Below are 7,774 nucleotides of genomic sequence, written 5' to 3'. Positions count from 1 at the left end.
CATTTCAGCTTCCTAAAACCGATTTTTTTTTGTTGTTGTTTCAGTAACAAATCAGTGGAGCAGCATTGGGCAGAAATCGCGCTGCAGACTCTCTTCTCCATTCCTGGAGAAGCCTCAGGTGTTCTGCGGGACCTGCGGTCCTGCTGGCAAGAGGCTGATGCCTCAAAATTAGTCAGAAGATGGGTGGATGGGTCAGTCTTTTGAATTATACACACCTCTACATGGTACTATATATTATCACATATATATTATATTATTATCTGTTTTGTACCTAAATTGCATCTACAATGTAGATGTATGTGTCTATTTAAACAATTAAATATTTACAGCACAGCTGCATCTGCTCATGTCCACCAAGAAAAGAGAGAGCTCCTCTTTTTATAGAGAAGCTGTCTCTGCTGCCTTATCAATTACTGAGCTTAAGCATTTAACATAATTGTTCTCTGCTCTACAGGAGAACATAAATCCCAGACAAATGCTTTTCCCCAGGCAAAGAAGGAGGACTGYGGACTTCTTGGAGGGATGTTCAACCTGCAAACTTGTTTTCTCCTCCTCTGAGTGCTGCAGTTAAGATCACTAAATTGATGCCTGAGCAGTTTGTCTAGGAGAARAGCAAGAGAGACTTAGAACAGAATGAACAGTCGGTGTGATATAAAGACAGATAAAATTAACTGTATGAGGATGGATAAGAAAAAACAAATAGATTTGGGGTTGTTTTCACTGTCTGAGGACTTAATAAAATGGCATATCCTTTTATGACCAGGTGACTGCCTAGTACTGTGTGTGGATGTAGTATACCTGGACTGCAGCAAAGCCTTCAGTACTGTCTCCCACAGCATTCTCCTGGAGAAGCTGGCAGCACATCACATGGAGCCCTCTCTTCCCTGGGTTRAGAGCTGCCTGGATGGCTGASCCCAGAGAGKGATGGTGAATGGTGCCACGTTCAGTTGGTGACTGACTGGTCACYAGTGGGGTTCCCCAGGCCTCAGTATTGGCCAAGTCCTGTTTAATATMTTTTATTAATGACCTTGACGTGGGGCTCAAGAGCACCCTCAGTAAGTTTGCAGAGGACACCAAGTCAGGCAGGAGTGTTGATGGAGAGCAKGAAGGCTCTGCAGAGGGATCTGGACAGGCTGGATYGATGGCTGAGGCAAACAATGTGAGGTCAATAAGGTGAAATGACAGGTCCTACACTTCAGCCACAACAACCCCTGGAGAGCTCCAGGCAGGGGCAGAGTGGCTGGAAAGGATCCCAGGGGAAAGAACCTGGAGGTTTTGGTTGACAGTGGGTAAACACGAGCCCAGGTGGGCAAGAAGCCCAGGGGTATCCTGGTCTGAATCAGGAGCAGGGCAGGGATTGTCCCCCTGTGCTCAGCACTGGTGAGAYCACTCCTCAAGTGCTGTGTGCAGTTCTGGGCCCCTCAGTTCAGGAAGGACATTGAGGTGCTGGAGGTGTTTAGGGAACCTTATCAGTCTCTGCAAGTAGCTGAAAGGAGGCTGTACCAAGGAGGGGTTTGGCTTCTTCTCCCAGGACAGGACAAGAGGAAATGGCCTCAAACCAMCAGGGCAGGTTCAGGTTGGACATCAGGAGGAATTTCTTCATGGCAGAGATTTCAAATCCTGGTATGGTCTGCCCAGGGAAGTRGTGGGGTCACCATCCCTGAAGTGTTCAAGGAATGATTTGACATARCATTTGGTGCTATGGTTTAGTAGACAAGGTGGTGTTTAGTCAAAGGCTGAGCTTGATAATCTTGGAGTTATTTTCCAACTTTAATGGTTCTATGATCAGTCTGTGCCAAAGACTCCATTTTGATGGCAATGTGAGGTGTGTTCTCCTCGCTGATGCTGACTTTCCTTCTGCCTCTTCACACCTCTTACTRAGGGTAGAAAAGCCTCTTCCCACAGTCTGCATTTGGCATTCTTTCCCGTTCTCTCTCTRTCTTTGTGCAAATGTCTGTAAAACTATTCCATCTTTTGCTAACGAGCTGGCTCCCGAACCATTTCCTCAAAATCATTTTGCTGCTCTAATGCTCTTTCACACAATAATAGTGTGTAATCTTCTTGAAGTAGTTCTGTGTTTCTGTGTGAATCGCACCCCTCCTGTGACCCACAGCAACCTCGCCCCTCACTGAGACAGACACTTGTGCAGTGTTCTGCAATGCTCTCTAGCTCTTGGCACTGCCTTTCCTATGTAGAGAGCTAATAATGACCTTGCATCCAAATCCTAATTGCTGTACCTCACTTTCACTGTTCAGATCCATACTGGAATCCCTTGCAGGCGTAAGAAAATCTCAGCAGTCTGTGATTTTTGCATTGCAAACTTTCAKCTATAGCCTAGGATTATAGTTCATATCTGCAAATGAGTGCGAGGAGGAGGAGGGAAAATGATTCAGAACAGGCTCTTTTAAAAAACGTTTTCTTATGTTACAAATGTTATGGGAGAATTTGATCCAGTTGCTTGAATTAGTTCAAGCATGGGGTGGGGGGTTCTCATGTTCACTGGACTCCATCCCTGCCTGCACTGCATCACACCTCTGTACTTTTTTGAGATCAAGGAGGGTGCTGTCACATCCCACCTGTCTTATCCCCACCATTCCTGCAGAGGCATTTCCCTGCACCAGGCTCCCAGGACACCTCACTGCTCRGCACAGCTAAGCCTCTCCAGGGACCTGTATTGGTACAAGGTTCAAAAAGAGGGGAGTTCCTGAGACTGTTCCCCACTGCACGTCCTGGCATTCCCCATGGCTGCAGAGCAGAAGGACACATACCCAGGAGGTCACAGGCTGTTTACACGTGCACCTTGTGCCACTCAAAGTCTGAACTGGTTGCTCTGGTTCAACTGCCCTGACACAATGACCTCTTTGCACAGGTAATGCCTCCAGCCACCTGCCCCACACGTACTCTTCATGGGCAGCCCATGGCGTGTGGTTGTGCTCCTTTTCACAGTGGATGTTAGTAACCTAACACATTAACCTCCCAGACTCTCTGTAATAAAGAAGAAAATACTTCTGGCTAACCACCTGTGCCAGTTCCAGACCACAGCACAGGGCACCTCCTGTTTGCCAGCCTTTCCTTTCAGTTGTGGATGCCTTTTGGTTGCCCACCATTCAGGATGAGTGCCAAGTATCAGAGGGCCAGCTCCCAGTGAGCTCCTCTTAGTCTGCTGAGTGCTGGTCACACTGATCAGATTAGGGAACAGAAATTAAACCATTTGAATGAATGTTATTGGTATAGATAATAAAACCCTGGAACATTATGGGTGTTATACTCATCAGTCATCTGAAATTTCCAGCCTTAAAAAAGCATGAGAARTTTTGACTCTTTTTGTGTCACCAAAAACCTACAAAGCAAGTATTCCTTGCTGGGCTATTTGCAGAACACTGTGGGCTGCTTYGTAGGAGTTCTCAAGCCAACTCTCTTGACATTTTTGATTAACTGGTTGGGACAAAAACAATGTACAGAGCCCATAATTAAATTAATTTATTACTACTTTTTAAAATACAAATATTGCAGTTTGCTATTTCTGCATCATAGGCGGTAGAAAGCTGGCGTCTCTGTATAACCATGTGACTSAAGAGAGTTACCTTTCCTGTGAAGAAGTTTCCCAAACTCAATTTATCATTATTACAGTGAAGTAAATTTCATAGTGAACATGGGGGCTTTTCCCAYCCCCTCAGAGGAGGAAGGTGAAGGTTACATGACTGTAATTATCCACACCACACAAAATCAGGAAATAAAGTGGGAGATCAAGCACAGTATTTAGACAAAACAAAGTCATTTCTACTGACCAAAACTGAAGAAAACAGCATCCTAGATCTTGCTTTTTCCTGCACAATATTCTCAGTACCACAAGGAACATAAGATACCAGGCTGGAAGCAAAAGAGGAAGAAAAGGGATTGTGGAGGATAGTCCCAGTCAGACAGGATGCTGCTGCTTTGTAGAAAGGTGAAGCTTAGCTGCTAATGACTACAGATGGGACTTTTACCTCAAGGAAAACTTATTTTCCTCCAAAATGAAATCAGGGTTCCCAGAATAAATAGGATGACAAAGCCCGTGATTTCCCACTTTTCTTGTTGATATTTTCATGTGAAACAAAGACCAGACATTGTGAGGGAAAATAGCTCTTCCTTTGTTCCATGGAGAAATGCAGTAACTTTCCATAGATAAACAATTGAGCAAAAGTCTGTGAAGGGGTGGGGTGGGGGATTATTTACAGATAAAAGGCATTTTCTCTTAAATAAGAAGGATTCAGCTCTAACTCAAGGACCTCAGTAACCAGCTCAGAAGATGTTTCTTAACAGCAACCATTCAAACACAGTTTTCTGCACATCTCGGAGTTTGTATTTATTAAATACTGCTTGTTTCACACAAATGATGCAAAGACTCATCCCAAGCATCCCCTGTTTTTTAGATGATACCAGCAAACTTGGTGGGATTTTAGCAGGACAATGCAAAYCTGGCATGAGATTCAGTGTGGTAAGAGACTCAAAAACTCATAGAATGGTTTGGGTTGGAAGAGACCTTAAAGCTCCCAGCCTYCCTGCCATGGGCAGGGACACTTTCCACTATCCCAGGGCCAGCCTGGCCTTGGACACTGCCAGGGAYGGGGCAGCCACAGCTTCTCTGGCCAACCTGTGCCAGRGCCTCACCAACCTCTCACGAAGAAGTTTTCTTCTATAGCTGATCTAAATCTATCCTCTGCTGCACTTTAGCACTAAGAAACAGGTAAATTTGTGTTTCTGTATGGAAATGGACCTACAGCTCCTATTAACTTCCAGTTTAGAAAGGTAGCACTTCTGTAGAAACACCTTATGAGCTCCATATATTGTAGTATTAGCAATGATCGTTTAATATAGTGCTTGGTGGTGTTGATGCTAAAAGACTAGCTATGATCAATTTGATTTCTAGTAATCCCCAGCACACACTGTGRGAAATGTATCATTATCAATAAGCTGCCTCCTCTGGCCTGTTTTGAAAACCCTCAAGGAGTTCTGTTTATCTGTACCACCTGATTTGAAGATCAAGGATTTTCTCAGGCCTGAAGGTTGGAGCCATCCTCATGAAGCCTTGATCTTGCTGCTGTACTCTTGTGGCAGGTGGGATATCTCTTGCACTCTGTGTCTGCCTATGAACTCAAAGGGGCTGTGATAGCATTTATTCCTCTCCACTTTCATTGCCTATACATGTGGTCACAACGTGAATGGGTAAAGCAGCTCCTGCTGATCTCCCCACCATCAGAACTGTGCTGCTGCCGTGCCACCATCCATGCATGGAGGGGCATTTCCCCTGCTCTCCTCGGGACAAAGAGATTCCAGGGACACATTTGTGCCTCTCCAGTCCTTTATGCTCTCTGTCCCATGTCTTCACCTGTAAAAAATCCACAGCTCMTCTTAAATTCACTGTGGTTTTAGCAGGTACAAATATTCCACGAAGTTTAAAGTCCTTGCAGGAGCATCCAGCACTATAAYACATGTTTAATTACAGAGCTATTAGGAATGATTTGCATGACAATTAGCAGTTAGAGGAGTCACCATATCCAAGTCACTTCTCTTGAAGCAGTTTTTATAAACCTTTTGAAATCAGCAGGGTTTCTCTTGAATTGTTTTTARAAATAGTTTGCTTTTTGAAATAACAAGGTGTTTAAAAATAACTGTGAGCTTTTGTACAGTGCTCTGCTGTCACAGAGATCTGCCCCACACTGGTGGCACACTGCTGGACAGAGACACAGAACTCCAGCTGCAGGAGGTCTGAGCAGCACAGCTCAGAACCGGGAGCAGAGCTGGCTCTTAATCTGTTGCAATGTCTCACAGTTTTTGTGCTGTGAACCTTTGCATCTGACCTGCAGCTTACAGAAACCAGCAGTTGTTTGGGACTCAGCTTTTGTGAGCCTTGTCTTGTTACTCTGKGCACTTTATTGACAGGAAATACAGCTCTTAATGAATCAAAGTCAACCTTTTCTCCAAAAGTACCTGGCATTACAGCATTTAGGCATGTGCTAAACAAGCATTTTACATTGCCTTAAATCAAGACTCACAAAGCTGATTGTGAAGTTAAAAAAGAAAAAAAAGGGAACTTTTAATTCTTTTTATCTGTTTATTTTTGCTTCTTTGTGATATATAAAGGCAGCCTGGAAAGTTAACTCTGCTTCKGTATTACCTGTTCTTCTTGCATCTGTACACTAGAAATACCAGATTTAGCTTCCCCATTTTTGCTGAAAGAGCCAGGGAGRACTGGAGAACCTTTGGGAACTGGCCAAAGAAATAAGATGATAAAGTGAATCTCTGGTCTGCAGGAACATTTCACTCACAAGGGATAAATGAATAAAAGGTTCAGCAGGCTTGGCTGCTCAGGCTTGGCTCCAGGTGCCAGGGAGCAGCAGGACAGCTTTGCTGTCCCTGGCAGCATTAAGGGCTGTGGCTGTGACAGGAAAAAGGTTGGGGGTGGTTTTGGTAATTTTTTGGTGAAAATAAATTAACAGATGGTGTTCAGCAAAGACCTTTTTAGAGAAGTAAAATGTATTTCAAAAGCTGTCTTTATCCACAACRTGGATTAACAGAATTAAGTTGGCTGTAGGCAGTCTGCTCAGGAAAGAGAGAAATGGCTTCTTTGACCTGCACTAGATCTATCATATTTCAAAAAGCGAATCATTTGGATTACACCATTTCAGAAAATGCCTTGAGATTGCTTAAAGAGGGAACACAGCCTTCTTCCTAATCTCTGATCCCTCCARCCCTTGCCCTCTCCCTTCAATTACCCACATCTAAGTTTATATCCTGTATTATTTCTCCAGCCCTTCCGGGATGAACAGTGCTTCCCAGAGCTCCTGCAGCACTGTGCAGGTGGAACCCGAGGAGGCCTAGGAAGAATCAAAGATGTGGAGATGTAAAATACGGACACCTGCTGTAACTCAGAGACTGCCCTGGGACTGGTGTGYGCACTGAGCGAGCAGCAGTCCTGAGGATGGGCTTTGAGCAGCTCAGCTGGGCAGATCCTGCCTGAGAGCAAGGGACAGGGGCTCTGTGAGTCCCCAAAGCTGCTGGGGGATTTCTGCTGGGCTCTCAGAACTTGCCCAGTAACTGCTCTATTTTTGTACAYACACCGTTTTTCTTTGACTCCTGTGTGTAGTGGCAAGAAGAATTCTCTTCTTGAGAGGCTCAAAATTATCCTCATGAGTCCTTTCCTTGCAAAGAGTGAGCATTGTGGGCAGAAGTATTTGATCTCCTTGACCAAACTCAGCTCTCCAAATCTGAAGAGTGAATGGCTCCAAGAGAGAGGGATGAGGAGTACAGATGAGGACATGGCAGGGACAGAGGGGAACGCCTCAGACAAAACCAGGGCAACAGAGAGATTAGAAGCGCGGATCTGGTCTASTGACCCAGCAGCATGAGCGAGCGAGAGCACACGTGGCTCTGGTGAGCTGTTCCTGGGTAGCTGCACTGCAGCAGAGGGCACCAGAAAGCAACAGAAACCGCTCCGTGCTAACAGCTCGTGAAATACCAATGCCTGCGTTACASAGAGCGGCGGTGGCCTTGGCTCTGTGCCCTAGGTGGGAAGGAGCGATGAAGAAAGACTCGACAGCCCTCTGTTGCATACTTTAAATTATCATGAACACGGGCAGCRTTAATGGCCGTGAGCTCTCGTGTCCCGGCTCAAACCCACGCTGTGGCCGCCACTTTGGTGCGGCTCCCGCGTGTGACAGAGGCACCTCGGCACAGACGCACTGCTGCCCTGCGGTGTGTGATGTCCCTCCAGCACGGCGAACGCTGGGGACCT

This window comes from Malurus melanocephalus, unplaced genomic scaffold (genome assembly GCF_030028575.1).
Source record: "Malurus melanocephalus ecotype Western Australia unplaced genomic scaffold, MMel_1.1 scaffold_657, whole genome shotgun sequence".
NCBI classification, from domain to species: Eukaryota; Metazoa; Chordata; class Aves; order Passeriformes; family Maluridae; genus Malurus; species Malurus melanocephalus.
This window is presented reverse-complemented; position numbering follows the sequence as displayed.